This window comes from Tiliqua scincoides, chromosome 13 (genome assembly GCF_035046505.1).
Source record: "Tiliqua scincoides isolate rTilSci1 chromosome 13, rTilSci1.hap2, whole genome shotgun sequence".
NCBI lineage: Eukaryota > Metazoa > Chordata > Lepidosauria > Squamata > Scincidae > Tiliqua > Tiliqua scincoides.
Window position 1 is genome coordinate 2,274,768 of NC_089833.1, and position 17,814 is coordinate 2,292,581.

Genomic DNA, 17,814 nt, shown 5'->3' on the forward strand with positions numbered 1-17,814 from the left:
TGTGCTTCCTGAGGCATCTGGTGAGCCACTGTGAGTCACAGGAAGCTGGACTAGATGGTCCGCTGGCCTGATCCAGCAGAGCTCTTCTGATGTTCTTATGGTTACTGTGTCAGCCCATCTAACCCCAAGCAGGAAATTAAGGCATCTTCCTCTCCTACTACTGCTCCTGCACCTGGTCATGAGAAGCACAGCACCTCTGAAACTGGAGGTAGTACAGAGCCATGATGACTAGTAGCCAGGTATAGCTTTGTCGCTCCATAAACAAGCCTAATCCCTGGTCAACGAAAGAGGTTATGGCTACGCAGTGCCGATGCAGTCATTCAGGATGGCCTGATTTCCTCTATTAATGAAGTCGATCAGAGCTTGAGCTCTGAAAACAGACTCCAAGGTTAAGCCCGCAGTGCCTCCAGGCGTATACTGAGTCCCATGAGTCTCTTCCCTCCCCAGCTCCTGCTGGGATGTAGATTATATACACTGCAACCCATTTTCTCAATTAATCGGTATCTTTCTTCTAAGCACCTGCCAAACAGAAATCCCAGCAAATCATTTTTAATGACTACACTAAACCATTAAGAACCAGGCTTACTTTTGGCCAACAGGGTAACAGTCACACAGTTCATAATTCCTTAATCTACAAAACGCATGGGGTACGGATCACGCTGAATACGCAATCTGGCATTTGTGGCCCCAAAAGCAGAAGCAAAATCATGTGGCGTTTGTGGGGTATTAATGAATTGTTAATGGTGATTCCGCATGAAGGTGATATTTGTGTAGATTTTTAAAACCTTTTGAATTTTATTCTGCTTTCAAGGGGTGGTTGCATGTATAAAATTGCAGATATTAATAGTAGTATATATCATTTGCATAGCTTTTTCTGAGCGCAAAATGTGTGTGATCTTTGACGTAAACCTTGTTAACGACTTTTTAAATGCAGCAGTTCTCCAACGTTTTAGCATTGGACCCCACTTTTTAAAATGGCACTCAGTTGGGACCCACCTAGCTTTTATCAGACTTTTTAAAATGGTGATGTAGAAAGAAATAATACAGTATTTTTATTTTTTTATTTACAAGTAATATTTTCTTCATTCATTTGCAAAAAACTTGATTCAATTTCTCTTAATGAGGCAGCCCTAATTAATAGCCCCAAGACTTGCGGGGCTTAGCCTTCACCTGTCACCACTACCTGTCATTGACAGACTTGGAAAAAAAATACACCAGGAAGAGGCTGCTCAAACATTTACCTCCCTATATTTCCTCAAGCTAGTAAACTGCAGGAACTCAAGGCAGTTAACAGCTGCCTTGAGTTGAATAACCTCTGTATTTTAGACAATTCGTTATCCGATCTTTCCATCTCCCGTGTGTTTATTTGGAGGCTCTGTGGGACCCACCAGCAATCAGGTCATGACCCACCAAGTGGGTCCGAACCCACAGTTTGAGAAACGCTATTGTAAAGTAAGTGCTACTGCCCCCATACTGCAGACAAAATGACTGAAGCCAAGAGGGAATGGCTTGCCTAAGCCACCTGCAGTGCAAGCCTCCTCAAGTAAGCCCACTGTGTTTGCTGGGATTTAGTCCCAGGAAAATATGTATAGGATTGCAGCCCTTGTGTGTTCGTGGCAGAGATGAGATTTGAACTAGGGAAGTCCTGAGTCTCATAGCCCCTGAATCGCACTCGCTCTCATATGCACATAAGATTTATTCAAACATTATTTAAAAAAAACAAAAAAACGTTATTCAAAACAAAAAGACTTCTTCACAGTCTTGGTTTAAGATGCTCTCAGTTTTCCCTCAAAAAATCATGGGAAGTTGGACATCCAGGTCAGTGATTTTCAGCTGGTGTGCTGTAGCACATTGGTGTGCCACAAAAGGTCCACAGATGTGTTGTGGGAGTTGGAGCACAGCAGGTGAAAATTGCTAAAAAAATTTCTGTGGCTGTTTTGATGGCAACTGTCTGTAGTAACAAATTGTTGCTACAAATTGTTCAGTAACAAATTTGTTACTGAAGAGGGACAGACAGTTCAGACCTTTGTCCCTTGCACTGGCTGCTGAACCCGGAAGTCTTTGGAATCCAGAAGTGACAGCACAGAAGATGAAGACCATAGAGGTCAGTGTGCCATGAGAAGAAAAACATTGAAAATTGCTGATCCAAGTGGTCACCTAAATGTCTTGTGTTCAGGTGGCCTGATAGAAGGGCTGGCCTGAAGATAAGGCAGCAGGGGCCCGCAGTTGGCAGGGACCAGATCTTTAGATTTTTCATGCAAGATGCTGCCACCCAGGTGGTGCTGCAGTGAATTTGCAACCCAGAGGTCATTTTCCCAATTGTTTTGCTTGTGAGAGGAGGAGCACAGGGAGTCCTGTGGTCACAGGCAAAACACAAATGACCTCTTTCTCCTAGCCTCTTGGGGGGGGGGGGTTGTTTTCTCTGTCCTCTTGCAGATGTGCAGTGTTCTGCCTCACTGCCCCAGTAGTTGCATCTCTGCAAATCCAATCACCCACATCAGACGTCACTTTGCCACTAAAACCCCCAATCCCTTCCAATCGTCATTTGGAAGAGGCAGCGCTTGGAGATTATGTTTGATGTCCAAACAGCTTGATAATCTGGTATTTTAGGATCCATGATCACTGACCTCTTTAACATAATATAGCGTTCTTTGGGAAAAATGTGTTTGCCTGGCTGCTGTGAGGCTTGGGGGGGGTGGTAGTGGTGGTTAGAGTGTGTGGGGTGGGAGAGACATTATTGGGGCAATCCAGCAAAGATATGCAATGGGGATATCTTTCTTCAGGGGAAGGAATTTTGAAATCCGGTGACCCGCAAATAGATCCAATTAAGACAGAAGAACCAGACCTGTGGCCACTGAAATCATTTGCGGTTCAGTGGATTTCAAAATTCCCTCTCTGAGGGTAGGTTTTCCACCTAGTTCAGCAACTTTCAACCTTTCAACCTCAATGGCACACTGAGAAGCCACTAAAATTGTCACGGCACGCCATCAGTTTTTTTACAATTGACACTGTTGGCCGGGGCTCACATCCCCGATCCCCCAAGGGCCCAACTAATATCTAACCCCCCACCAAACTCCCACGGCACACTTGCAGACCATTTATGGCATGCCAATGTGCCATGGCACAGTGGTTGAAAATTGCTGCTCTGGTTGTTGCAAAGAATCCTGGGTCATGTTTTAAGGCATGCAAGCAAAGAAACAAGTAGGCTTCATGGCCAAGCTGTGCGCACGTTCGAGGCTGTACCCAACACTAAAGGTTGCTAATGGTGGACAAACCAGCTTCTGAGCACTTTTGAAATCTCTTCATTGAGGAATCATTGATGTGTACGATAAAATGTATGAAAACCACTGCTCTGGAGTGCATAGGTTGATGTCTGGTGGTGATTTGCTGGCATGGAATGAGATAGTGTGCAGGTAGATCCAGGACAGGCAAAAGAAAGACTTCTTCACAGGAAACACGGAAGTCAGGGACACTGGCCTAGAAGGCTTTAAAGGGCTTTAAAGGCTTTAAATCCAATGCACTGAGGAGCTGAGAATTGCTGGCTACTAGTCATTATGGCTCCACAAAACCCACCATGTTTAGGAACAGTCTACCTCCAAATACCAGGTTGCTTGCAAGGCTTCCCAAAGGCATCTGGCTGAACACTGTGGAAGACAGAGTGCTAAACGTGATAGGAATGTGGTGGTTTGGATCCGGTCAGACTGCTCTCACATCTGTAGATGGTGATGGTTGATGTTCTTGCACTTGGGGGGTGGTTTATATGGCCTTTTGGTCCCCCACACCTTCTGATTATTTTGTTTCTTTCTGAAGAAATAATTTGTTGGCCCTTGATTATTTTTCATAGTTTGTTGTCACTCATCATGTGCCTCTTGTGTTGCTTTTCAGCCCCTGGGGATACAATTAAGGACCTGTTTGTAAGGGGGAAAAGGGTATCTATGGTGCCCAGATATCAACAGCCTCCTCGTCCTGCCCTCTGCTCATTCAGGGATTCTCATAATGAGGCACAGAAGTCTCAATCCTGCTGTGATGTTTCTGCAGAACCTATTTTCAGAGGGTGCTGGGCGTGATCGGTGCGTGAGGAAGGCGCAAAAGGTGCTTTGCTCTCTCACAGTCTCAGTTTCTCTCGACTCTCCAAACCATTGAACAGAGCAGGGCACCAGCAAGGAGGGGGGTGGAGTGCGGCTTTCTCATTATCCCTGCCTTGTTGCAGGCAGCTGGACAGGCTGCACATTAATAGATTACATTCAGGCTTTCATTCAGATTGTTAACAGCAACAAGCGCTTCAGCTGGGAGACATTTCTAGAAAAATCAATTTGAGCCTTTGGCAGAGGATACACATCTTCAGGAAGGGGGAAGAAAGCACCACTCAGAACTTTTCTGTGGTCTGATCTGCATCATACCATCTCCTTCTAAGGTAGGCTTGTTGGGTTGATCCACCCTGTAAAAAGCAATATTTGCTGATGGGGGGGAGGGGCGGCACAATTTTTTCCAATCTTGTGGGAGAAGCAAGTGAGAAACATGAATAACAGGGTAAAACTGTTGCACAGTTCTGAAACGTCATTGTTAGCTGCTTTGGGTATCCTGCCTTGGGATGGAAAGCAGGATATAACTGTTTAAGCCAATTTTAAACATCATCAGCTCTTAGACAAGTCTAGTTGAAAAGAGCCTTCAGGAACCAGTGCGGTATAGCTTTGAGTACCAAGATATCTGGAACAGATGATCAAGGATGACCACCCCATTTGTGGGCTTCCAGAGGCTGCCCACTGTTGGAAGCAGGATGCTAGACTAGATAGACATCTACCAGCCCCATCCAATGCACGCTTACTCAAAAGGAAGTCCCAGAGAATCCCGTGGAGCTACTCCTGAATGCGCATAGGATTGCAGCCTTGGGCAGGGTTTTTTCAGAAAGAAAAATGGATGTGAATATTGGCATTGATTTGCTTGACCAAATCATTGAATTGCAAATCATTTGCATTGCAAACCAAAGCTTCGCTCTCTTGGAAAGATGAACATCCTCTGTCTGCCATGATTAAAGCGTAGCCTTCAAGCAGTGCAGCCTGTGCCCTTGTGAGTCTGCAGCTCTGCTCTTGGGGCAATCTCAGTTAACTATTAATCGTTTGCTTTTTAAGACCCCGCCTTTGGAAGTGTTGTGTTTGGAAGTATTGTGTTTGGAAGCCTCTGGAAGTTTTGCACAATTGAGCCATCCCAGAGAAGCTCATAATGGCAAGGTAGTGGAGGTGATAAGGTGGCACAGGGGTCTTCCCAAAACCCCTCACCCTGTTGGGGCACAAGTCTTTTGGCTGAGTGTGCTCAAAAGAGTCGCACCTCTACAATCCCTCTGAGATGGCAAGGGATGCGTGGATCACACAATGCTTTCATGTTGCACCGGAGCCCAGCCAGGGAAGAGGCACTTGGCTGAGTTCCTGTTTTGCATGAAGGAAGTCCCTGTTCCTTCCCTGAAGGAAGATCCCTGGCAACACCTCTTTGGAAAAGTCCTCAAGCAAAAGCTTGAGTCCAAAGGCTGCTTCCGAAAGAGCTCCTGCTAGTTGGAGTAGACCAGTGGTACCAAACTTTAGGAGCCCGCAGACCACTGAGGCAAAAATTTGAATTGTTGTGGACCACGTGCAACTCCCCTGCATCCCCACCACACAAAAAAATACAATTCAATTTGGTAGCCCATGGGAAGTGCTTGGCAAGTCAATAGAAATACCAGCTGCGGGGGGGGGGGGGGTCCATTCTCCACCCTCTCTGGTGGTCAATGGGGAAACATCTCACAGTGTGAATGCTACTCCACAGACTACCAGAAAGGGTGGGGAATGGACCCTCCTACAGCTGGCACTTCATTGGACTACCAGAGAGGACAGAAAACAGGCTACCTACAGCCACAGCTGACACTTCAGTGGTTCACTTGGAGACACACTAGAAGTGATCAAAGGTGATCATCTTTTCTTCCCCCCCCCCAGGCTTTCCCCCCCCCATAAGGTCTCATGGACCAACCAGACCACAGGTTGGGAACCACTGGTGTAGACAGAACGTGTCACAGTGGCTTTTTACTGAAGACTATCTGGGGAACCAAATAGAGTGAGCTGGGTGGCCAACCACCTGACTCATAAAAAAATAAAATATTTCTTTACCCAGCGTGTCATTAATCTGTGGAACTCCTTGTCACAGGATGTGGTGATGGTGTCTGGGCTAGATGTCTTGACAAGGGAATTGGAAAAATTGAGCGAGGAAAAGCCATGATGGGCATGTGCAACCTCCTGTTTTTAGAAGTAGGCTACTTCAGAATGTCAGGTGCAAGGAGGGGCAACAGGGTGCAGGTCTCTAGTTGTTTTGTGTGCTCCCTAAGGCATCTTGTGGGCCTGTGAGATACAGAAAGCTGAACTAGAAGGGCCTTTGACCTGATTCAGTGGGGCTATTCTTATGGACCTCATGGGACCAGAGCAAGAAGTCCAGCATCCCAGCTGGATGCCCTGGAACACCCAGAAGTGTTCTGGGGCCCACCCTTAATTTGGATGCAACAGGACCAACTTCATGCAACTCGAGAGCAGATCTTGGAGTACAGCCCAGAATCCACTGCTCCTTCCTTGAAAGGAACTCTGAAGGCTGCTGCCCCTGGTGAATTGGCTGGAGCGCTTCAAGGCTGTTTGCTTTCGACTCTGTGGTCACCTAGGGGGATCCCACATGACTTTGCCTGAGGCACAGTGGTGCTGCTCTCTGGCACATTCAGGGTCCCTGGAGCTCAGCAGTGTTTGTTGTAGAGGTTGTTGCTGTGGAGACGTCTTGGCTGTATGCTAAATGTTTGGGTGGCATCTTGTCTTCAGTATTGGGCCTTGGTCTTTCCAGCAGAACTCTGACAAACGGGAGGATGGCAAAGCAAGAACTTCCAGCAGTAGAAGAGCTCTGCTGGATTAGCCTCTGTTCCTCACAAGGTCTGGCCAGATGCTTCCAAGAAGGCCGCAAGCCATCCTCCCCAAGAACTGTTGCTCCCCAAAAGTGGTGAGCAGCCTCGGAGTGCTGTTCCCATGAGCTGTTACAGCTAATAGCCATTCATCCGCCATGAACTTGTCCCATCTTTTTCAAAGTAGTGGCTGTTAACACATCTTGTGGCAGTGAGTTCCCCAGGTTGATTATGTGTTGTGTGAAGGACTCCTCCTATGGTCTGTCCTGTGTTTCTTGCCATCAGTGTCACAGGGACCTTGAAGTCTGGTGTTGTGTGAAAGTGAACGCAGTGCATGTGGAAGCAACCTCATGGTGGTCGGCTTACGAAATGAAAGGCTGAGGGGACGTGGCAAGCACAGCCGCAGAGGAAGAGGAGAATGTCGGGAAGAGGAAGGAGGGTGTTTGAGCCTGCTATCTTCTGGGGTTGGCTTCTCACATGACATCAACTTGAGCTAATGTCCAGAGAACAGTACCCAGAGTATAAATTCACATGACACTGTGTCAGTGGTTTGGGTGACAGTGGCATTGACCTCTTTGATAATATACAGTATCTCTATGGTGATAACATATCTCTATGGTCTATATCTCTATATATCACACACACTGTATATCTATCTGGTGTCATTGTTCAGTTTATCAATTGAACAGTTGGTCAGTCCTTCCAAGGATTTCTTAACTTGGATCAAGTTGAAGAGATAAAAGTATTAGAAATATATTAATTTTTATTGTTAATTTATTTTAATATAGTGTAAATATTTGGGGTGTTATACTTAATGCAAATATCTCATTGAATACTGGAAACATGTTTTAAGGTTTGAAATAAGTAATAGGATCCGATTATCCTGAGATCCAGGATGGTGCTGGGGTTTGAGAGTTAAAACTGGAAGATCCAGATTCAAAGCCCTACTTGGCTATGAAGCTTCCTGGGCCAGGCCAGTCAATCTCTCTCAGCCTCACCTACCTCACAGGGTTGTTGTGAGGATAAAAGCAGGGAAGGAATCATGTAACCCCTCTAAGCTCCTTGGAGGATGGGTGGTTTAAAAAAATGTGATAGATAAATAAATAATCCAGAGTATTCAGGAATGAGCAGGTTACAAATATATAAAATAAATACTTAAATGGCACCCACAGAAGTCATATTGATTTCAGTGAGTGAGAAACAGTTTCCAGTGGAATGAAAGAGGCATAAAAAGTTCTTGGTTTTTGGAAATGCTTCTGTTCATTTTTTCATTGAAATGCTTAACTCCTCCGTCCCCAACACAGATCGCATCAGTCTAACATAACTGTTTTCTCATGTAGTTATGTGGATGAAACTTAGGAGGGAGCAAATATAAATGGTAGGAGCTCACTCCTTTTGGGCCAAGTTGTGCTCAGAGTTCCTACTTAAACTCTAGACCATGTTCATTTTTAAAATTGCTTGTAATTAATCCTCACGTCATTTTCACAAGCTGTGGGTTCAGGGGGGAACAAGTTGCATCTAGTCTGCGTTCCCAGCTGAAAAGCACTACCTACCCTCCTGAACAATTTGAGTCCTTGTAGAATTTGTGATCCGTGGATTGGGAAACCACAAGACTTGAAAAGCAGCATTCATTGGGCTGTTCTTTTGGTAGTGTCGGTGCACCGTTCGATTTCGCAGCGGCTCTCCCAAACTGCCAGAGGAGTAGCTGGGTGGGCTGTGGCAGCAAACAGCACAGGAAGCCTTGCGGTTCTTAAAGGCAAACAGCTCCATTTCGGCACAAGCTTTTGGGCTGGCAGTCCACTTCATCGGCTGCCTGGTTTCCAAGCTGATCTCTGCACAGATGCATGCTGAAACCATCATTTTCTCAGAAGGGAATATTGAATTGGAAAATAGTCTACACAGACACAGAGCAAATGTGGGAGTTATGGGATGTTGTGGCACAGCCTTTGTTTCCCTGGGACATGTGGATCTAGAATGAAATTCAATTTCAAATTGACACCTCCGGTTGGGAGAACAAATTCCAAGCAAAATATGGCCATCAGAAGGGCCCCATGAGACCAGATGAAAGCCAATTGGCATCCTTGTTCTCAAAACAATATTTCTTTACCCACCATGTAATTAATCTGTGGAACTCCTTGCCACAAGGATGTGGTGATGGCATTTGGCCTAGATTCCGTAAAAAAATTGATGGAGGAGTAGTCTATCACAGGTGACAACACATGATGCGTATATGCAATCTCCAGGTTTTAGAGATAGGTTATCTCTGAATGCCAGATGCACGGGAACAGTGGCATACCTAGGGGGGGCAAATGCCCTGGGCACCATGCCTGTGGGGGTGGAGCTGTCAGCCTCACCCCCCCACCACCCATTTTTTATCTTTTAAACACACACACACACACACACACACACACACACACACACACACACACACCACCTCCTGATGGGGGTGGCCCAGAATTGTGCCCAAAGTAACAGTGAGTTGCAGCCACTCCAGGTGCGATTCTGGGCCGCCCCTCTTCCTCTATAGGAGTAAAGCAGGGGTGCCCAGTCTCCAATGAGCCTCTGGCCCTCTGGAGATTGTTGGAGCCCACACTGGCGTCAGGCAACTGCTCTCAGCTTGAGGGAGACTGTTTGACCTCTCACGGGATGAGGGCTCCCTCCACTGCTTGCTGTTTCATGTCTGTGATGCAGCAGCGGCAGCAAAGGAAAGGCCAACCTTGCTTTGTGCAAGGCCTTTTATAGGCCTTGAGTTATCACAAGACCTTCATTCATTCATATGTGGTTCATCTTTAATATATCTGTGGTTCAGATGTGGTTCATTTTTAATATATTAATTTATGTAAACTTATGTAAATTTATTCAAATTTTACATGTAAATTAATTCTTTTTTCCCCTGGCCCCTGACACAGTGTCAAAGAGCTGATGTGGCCTTCCTGCCAAAAACTTTGGACATCCCTAGAGTAGAGGAAAGTTGCAGCCCAGAGAAGCATCATACTGGTAGTTGCAGCCACTCCCAGCGTGATTCTGCACTGCTCTGGGCCGCATCTTTCCTTGGAGCAGAGCAGTGTGGAATCGCACGATTTGAGCCGCATCTTTCATCTCCTTGGAGGAGAGAAAGGGGGGTGGTGCAGAATCGTGCCAGGAGAGGTGAACTGCAGTGATGTGATGATGTTACTGCAATTACTTCTGGATTGGGGCAGGAGGTGGCAAAGTGAGAGGTGGCCCCAGGTGGAAAAAAGTCCAGGACTGCCTCTGCTGGAGTGGCAACAGGCAGCAGGTCTCTTGTTGTCTTGCGTGCTCCATGAGGCTTCTGACGGGCCACTGTGAGATGCAGGAAGCTGGACTAGATGGGCCCTTTAGGCCTGATCCAGTGGGGCTCCGTTGATGGCCAGTGAGTTAAGTCAGTTGCTTGTGGAAAGCCCACAAGCTAGGCTGGAGGCACCAACCTTCCCGCCATTCCCCCTGCCACTTTGTGATCAGAGGACCTTCACATCTGATCCTGCAAATTCCATGTAGCCATCCTGACCAGCAGCCACAGGACTTGCCCTCTGTACATTTGTCCCATTCCCCTTGTAAAAGTGTGTCTGCAAAGTGAGATTTACATATTTCATCTTTCAGTGTTGATCCTGCTCTTCCTCGACTAAGCATACACTGTTCCCCTCCCCCACCTACTCTAGGAGCAGGTTCAGTGGAAAGTGAACTGATGGCTGAGCAGAGACTTGATCCCAGGTCTCCCCAGTGCACCTCGCCCTGCAGACTCCCTTTTGTGCAACCAACAGCTGAGGATGTTCTTTAGCAAGCATCGATTGAGAGGTGATGTTTCCTTGCCATGTGTGTGGCTGGCTGGTGGCTGCTGTGGGATTAGACCATGACTAGTGAGGGGGACCAGAAGGCTGAGTTTCTGCTTTTTGGAATCCACGATTTTGGGTCAACATTGCTATGAATGCTCCAATAACAACCTTTTCGAGAAAGAAATTGAGATCTTGTCAAAAACAATAAAGAAGAACTTATGGGCCAGCTTAGAGAGGAAAAATTATGTTATAGCATCGAATAAAAAATTATCAGGCATCTATCTTTTTTTTTTTTAAGCCATAAAAAACATAAAACCATACAGAAAAAGGGTGTATGCCGAGGGGGAGCAGTTATACCTTGTTAGCTTTCCTCCCTCCTCCTCTGTCCATCTGTATGGGTCACAGGGCCATAGAAAGGGGATGGGCAAGTGAGTTCATTGAGGCTGGGCTAGGTGTCCTGCAGCAACTGATCAAAACCAGAGACATAGCTAAGACTCAGTGGCATAGCTAAGGGGGACAAGGGGGTACATTACCCCAGATACCACACATTGAAGGGGTAACAACCTGCCCCCTGACTGTGCCTCTAAGGTGAAAAAAGCAGCCTTCTGAGGTTTGGGGAAGCTGCTGGGAGGGGTGATGGTGGTGAAAAATTGTTGTGCTTAGCTATGCCACTGCTTCCATTTGACAGCTCTGCTGAACTCATACCTGCCTTAAGGAGTGACTGGACAGTCACCAGTCAGTCCAGACTGTGTGCCACAAGCACAGCAGATCTCTCCAGATAGGGGTGACTACATCTCAGGTTTCCAGACTGAGACTCAGCTTTCTGAGGGCTACCTTTGGCTGTCCAGGAGAGACGCCCACTCTTGGATCCCCACCACTCTCCCTCCCTTTCAACAACTGCTGGTGCCACCGCACCTCTGCCAAGTGGCCTGAAAGCAGAGGTGGTAGCAGATATTTTTTCTTTTGGTCAATCACTAGTGAGCAGCCCTATGACATCACCAGGCCTCTCCTCTTGAATCTCAGTTTTGGGGTTTGGCAAGAAGATGCAGACCATCCCTGTTACTTCCCAAAGAGGCTCACACATGAACCTCACTGTTGGCTTTTTTGGGCATGTAGCTTTGGAGGAGAGCCTTTCGGTTCGTGTCATGTGGCCCCCAGTGTGGTCTGATTTGGAGCAGTTTTGCCTTTTTATTGATTCTTTGTTGCATTGATGGCTTCCCACAGAAAGTGGGCACACAAAACAAAAGGGGAGAGCCCACAAATTGTGGCCTGGCTTAAAGTGGGTCAGGTCAGTGACACAATATTTTCAAAAACAGAAATAATATTTCAAAAAATAGAAAAATTATTTCCTTTTTTAAGAATGATGGGGAGGAAGGGAAAGAAGGCAAACATCAACAGTGGATACATTTACACAGCACAGTGTATACTAGTTCTATGTTAATTAGGCTGCATTTGTTTTGCAACTAGAAACTAGCAGGAAGTGACAGAGAGAGCGATGTGAGAGACCAGATACAGCACTAGGGTTCGCGTCACCTTCATGATGGACCTCCTCCCATACCAGACAGAATCAATGACAATATCCTATGCACAGCTTAAATGCAGTGGCATCACTAGGGTTGGGTAACCCCCCCCCCCCATTAACTTTATTTTAATGTAGAACAGTACAGGTCACCCAACAAAACAGTAACCCACCCAAAAAAAACCAGTGGCCAACCTGATGACACACTACTTGATGACACACAACTGACGCACCTCATTGGTTCACTGCTATACTGCTATTGGTTCACTCTTTGGCTCTTGGCACAATTCGCCTCATTGGTCAATTTTGACTGAAATAAATCCACTCTTTGTGACATAAGGCAGTTGTGTTTTCCTTTTTTGGTTATTTGGCTAAAATGTTTGATGGAAAACATATTTCAGTGTGGTTTGTTTCATTGCATTCCACATTAAATTACACATCAAATAATATATGATAGTATTGTTCAAAAATACCAAGATTTTCACAATTTTGGCCACTAGTGGTGTCACCATCACCCTTGAGAGTGCCACCTGGTGCAGCCCACACCCCTTCATCCCATCGTGACATCACTGTGTGAGAAACAGTTAAAGAGTTAATAGTGAGTCCCATGTTGCAGGTTGGAGCTAAAGGCAAGTCCCAGATCTGAAAAGAATGAAGACCTCATAGAGAAAGAAAACTAAATCCTTTCTCAAGTTGCAGAATTCCTCTGATGCCCTGGGACTATGAGTGAAGCACCTGAAATCTTCTAAAGCTGATTTTTAAGAAATCAGTTTTATTGAGTACTCTCCGGAATTGAAACCATCCCTATTTTGCTCTCTATACCCCAGGACATCTCTAGCTTGATTCGGGAATATTGCACCCCACTCACCTGTAACCTAAAGAAAAAGAAGAGGGGTGGTAGTTAAAGTAATCAATGTTCCTGTTGACCAAAAAGATCTTCCTGAATGTCTCCCACTCTGGGCAGGCTTTTCTAGTGTGGAAAGTCAAAGGCCTGGGGTGACTTGCCTTTTAAAGCATGAAAAGGGGTGCAGCCCTGGGACATTTTGGACCAAGTAGTTCTGAGGTGTGATTCTGAGGTTCTGAGCCCTGGGACATTTTGGACCAAGTGGATCTGAGGCCTTGATGTTGCTCTGGAGCATTTGGTGCAGGATAAGCCTGCCATCTCCCTGCCCTAGAAACTGACTTTTCCCCTGAGCAAATGCGAGGCTGCATTTTCCACTTGGCCCCAAAAAGCATTAACACCATTCAAATTGCAATCAAATCAGACCGGAGATTGCTTGTTTGCATCTGCCGTAGATGCAAACCCAGATCCCTTCACTCAGAGCAATAGGGTTAGTTTCTTCAGGGCAGGAGCTGAGCGGCTCAGGTAAGTGTTCTGTCTCTCTAAATACTGAAGGGCATAAGAGCATCAGTCTGGAGAAGAAGCCCAAGTAGCCCAGATCAGGCTCTGATAAAAGTCTGTGGAACCACAAGCTGTCCAGGGAGTGCAGAAGAGAAAAGGTATTAGAGCAATTGCAGTTTGTGTGTGTGTGTGTGTTCTTGCCCTTTTCTCCTTTCTCTTGAATGACCTTTATTTGGAAAGAGCAGATCAGAGGAAACCTGGTTTCCAAAGTTCAACAAGGACCAAATATTTGTATAATAAGATACAATTCTGTAGTAATGGCAGGTTCTACATGTCGTTTCCTCACCCTGCAACTGCCCCTTGGCGAGTTACCTTCCTTGCAGCTTGTGCACGAGAATAACTTGGGCAACAGGTTAATTGTATCATTCCTTGCTCATTCTCCTTTAAAAAAAGTAAAATTCCCCCAAATGGGGAGAGAGCTTTGCAGAAACAGACCCCACCCCCACCCCCCAAGCAAATGCACCAAGCATGATGCAACCCACTGGGGGCATTTTGGCCATTTTCTCTAGCAGAGAAAGTGGCCCATGGTCCCTGGACTGTGGCAGAGCGTGCTTTTTTTTCTCTCTCAAAGGGTCACTGTGGGAACTCTGAGAGGTGTCAGTTGTGCTTCAACATCAAAAGCATCCACTGGTTAAAGGCACCCTTCTTTTTGGGCTTCTGGGCTCATGTGTTACATGCAGTGGGTGTGTTTCTGCTGCTGGAGTGGCAGCCTAGCCCGCAGTAGACATTATGACTTTAAAAAACATTCTGTGTTAATGCATAGAATAGAACCAGTTTAAAAGTGAATTGATTATCCACTCCATTTAAACCAAGTAATTAATTATTTGATTAAATACACACAAATATTAAATATTCACAAATTAAATTTTAAATATTAAATACTCACAAATGTGAATATTACCAAAACCTGAATCTAGGGGCCTTTTTAGAGATATTACAAGAAAAACTGAGATGGCTGCGGCTTGCTGAAGTGTCATGCTAACCGTCCAGGAGTGCTGCCTTGGCATCAGTGGGGTTGCTGGGCCGCTGCCCCGTCAGGGTGCTGCAGTTGCCTGGGCTGGACTAGATGACCTCCAAGGTTACTTCCAGCTCTAACATTATGTGATCTAAACTTCCCTGCTTTCTTTTCCCCAGCAGTCGAATTGGCTGACATCTTTTATAGCTGCTGTTGGTGAACAATTGGAGGGTCTGAAGCCCCTTGTTGACCTTGTCAGTCAGTCAGCCAGAGGGCTCTATCAACAGAGTGCACAGCTCCACAGAAGGTGGGCTCTGATGGTCACCCGAGTTCTCTCTCTGTAGGGACAGATGACTTGATTTTCACTAAGGGGGTCACCCTGTACTTGGGCTTTATCATTTCAGCTCAGGGAAGGGGCTCCACCATCAGAAAAAGCTCATCCTCTGTGTGGAGGGATTTTTCCTTGCTGAGGTGGAGCAGTCAGCATGGGAAATCCAATCCTCCATCCCCTGCCTGAAGTGGTACAGTCCAGACAAAGTTGTGCAGATGAGGCCCTAGAGCCAGGAGTGTTTAATGTGGGATCCACAGATGGTGGCTTTAGGGGAGGCATTAAAAATATTCTGGAGAGGGACTCCACAGTTTTCATCCTATGCTCAAAAGGGTCCATGACCTCAGACAACATAAGAACTGCTGCCCTAGAGAACTGAGCGAGAGTGGGATGGAATCCTATGGCGGTGCCCTTTTTTAGGGCACTGGCTGAAGGTTGGCATGGACATTTGCCCCCTCTGCTGCAGTTGAGTAACCCAGTAGCATCCTTGGCAACTCCTATGAATGGAAAGGGGCCCTGGCTAAGACAGACCTGCTAAAAGTTCAGTCCCCCAGAAATGGGTGGCTGCTCTGCGATAGGCAGAGCAGGATCAAAGGTTTTCAAAGGGAGCTACCAGAAGTGCTCTCAAGTGACACGGATGTTTGCCATTTCATTCTGAATCAGGCACCAGCATGTTGGCGTTTCACAGGCACACACCCCACTTTTTGGCTGCCCACTTCCTCACAGCACCCTGTGAGCCATTGGCTTTTGCCTGCCGCAGTCACAGACTCTGCACAAGTCTTTGCCGTTCTGTTTGGAAAGCCGGGAAAGTGCCTGCCCAAGAAAGGGCTCATGAGCAAATAGCCCCTACTCTCACATTCTGTCTCTCACATGGTACCTTAGAAGGAGCAAGAGAACATAAGAACATCAGAAGAGCCCCACTGGATCAGGCCAAAGACTCCTCTAGTCCAGCTTCCTGTATTGCAGTGGCCCACCAGAGAAGAATACTTGCATCCTGTGGCCATTGCCTTGCACCTGAGGGAGCCTAATTCTAAAACCAGGAAGTTGTACATCATGGCTTGTAAGGAGAAGAAAGAGTCTCTCCTGCTGACCATAGGGGTGGAATCCATCCAACTGGGAGGGCTTCCCATTCCAGGCCATTGAGAGCTTCAGTAGTAGCCAAGATCAGGCTGCCTTGCCTTGTTAGGCTTGGCCCTGAGCTGGCCCCTGCAACTGACAGAAAATGCTTGTTTTTATTTCTATTTATAAAATTATTGTTGTTGTTGTTGTTTTGACGGGGGAAGCTGTTGGCATTGCAATGTGGGGGGGGGATGCTCAAAGATGGAGCCAGGAGGCACAGACTGGAAGAGTCTGCATTAGGAATTCTTGCACTCTCATGTGGCAAAAAATTTCTCTGCCATTGCAACTAGTAAACAGTCAGTGGACCCTTTGCCTGCCACCCCTCCCCTGGAGAGGCCAGGCTCTCTCCTTGCCACTCCTGACCTTCAACCACCACAGGCTCCCACCTAACAGCCATTTGCACCTGGATTAAATTTTCATTTCCATCAGGACAAGAGCAGCTGCTGCCCCCCCCCCAGCACTTAATCGGATTTGATAGTCAAACGCTAATGCAGCAAGATTAACTATGCGGACGATAGGAGGCCAAAGCATCACTTTCCTCCCGCTTGGCGTTTTTCCAGGCAGCACCAGCTCCAGGTGGCCGAGGTGTCGGTCTGATGCTGACAAGGTCTGGAGTTGATCAGACCAGCTGGTGAAGTGGGGTGGCCAAGGGTTCTGCCTCAAGCCCTTGCCTCCTGGCAAAAGAACTCTGGTGTAGGCACACTGCTATTCTGTGCAAAGAACCCAGTAAACATCAGAATTCAGCTTTCTGAGACCCTCTACTGTTTCAGGCAGAGTTTCTAGTCCTCATTGTGAATGCAGGACTCGGATTTCACCAAGACACTGTTCAGCACTGCTGCAGCCTGAAGCTTGGCTGAGTGAGATGGTCATGTCTTGCTGCCCTAGTGGTACCTTGGGGGTGTATGATTTTGAAGCACCCCCCTCCACAAATCCTCTGCTTCTCCCCATGGCTGCTGTTTTTAAAGGAGAGGAAAAAACAGACAAGGGAGGCGTGTCTCATGCTTTTTCACCTACAGCACTGGTGAAATTCACAATAAAAGAGGAAAAACAAACACTATTTCTCCAAATCCACCATAGTAAGAATCTGTATGCCCCTCCAATGAGATCCAGGGAGGAAAAGGAACACCTGATTCCCCATCAGCCCCCATCCTAGTGTTCTCCTGGGGGGTCTGGCTGGAATGTCCGATCTGCAGAACTCCCTCCCTAGGGGAGCCCCCCTGACCTTTGCACTGCTAGCCTTTGGGCACCAGGCAAAGACAGCTTTTGGTGCCCAGGCTTTGGGAGTGCTCTTCATGCCTCTGGACACATCAAAAGCATTTTGTTTCTATTTCTGCTGCCGTTTTATTGTTGAAAATATTTGCTGACTTTAGTGGTGGGGGTTTACAATCATCTGTGGATTGTAATCATCCAGCAAATCATCATTTGGTGGAAGGAGGTAGAATTTTTTTTTTTTTTAAAGCTCTAAGTGGATTCAGGGACAACAGATTTGGTGGTCATTGATTTTTGTGAAATTCCAGCTGGGAAGAGCAAATGTGGGATATCCACACAGGGCAACCCTCCCACTCTTATGGCCACAGAGGAAACAGCAGAAGTTTTCAGACAATAGGGGCTGACCCACATCTGCACTCAGCCCTCTGTGGCTGGTGATGCAGTCCGTGCCAAGGGGAGGTGCAGCAGCTCTCCATGCCCGTTGGCCACATGCATCAACTGTTGCATTTAACACTTCCTGCCAACACTTCCTGGCCACATGCATCAACTGTTGCATTTAACACTTCCTGCCAAGAAGGAGATGCTGGGAT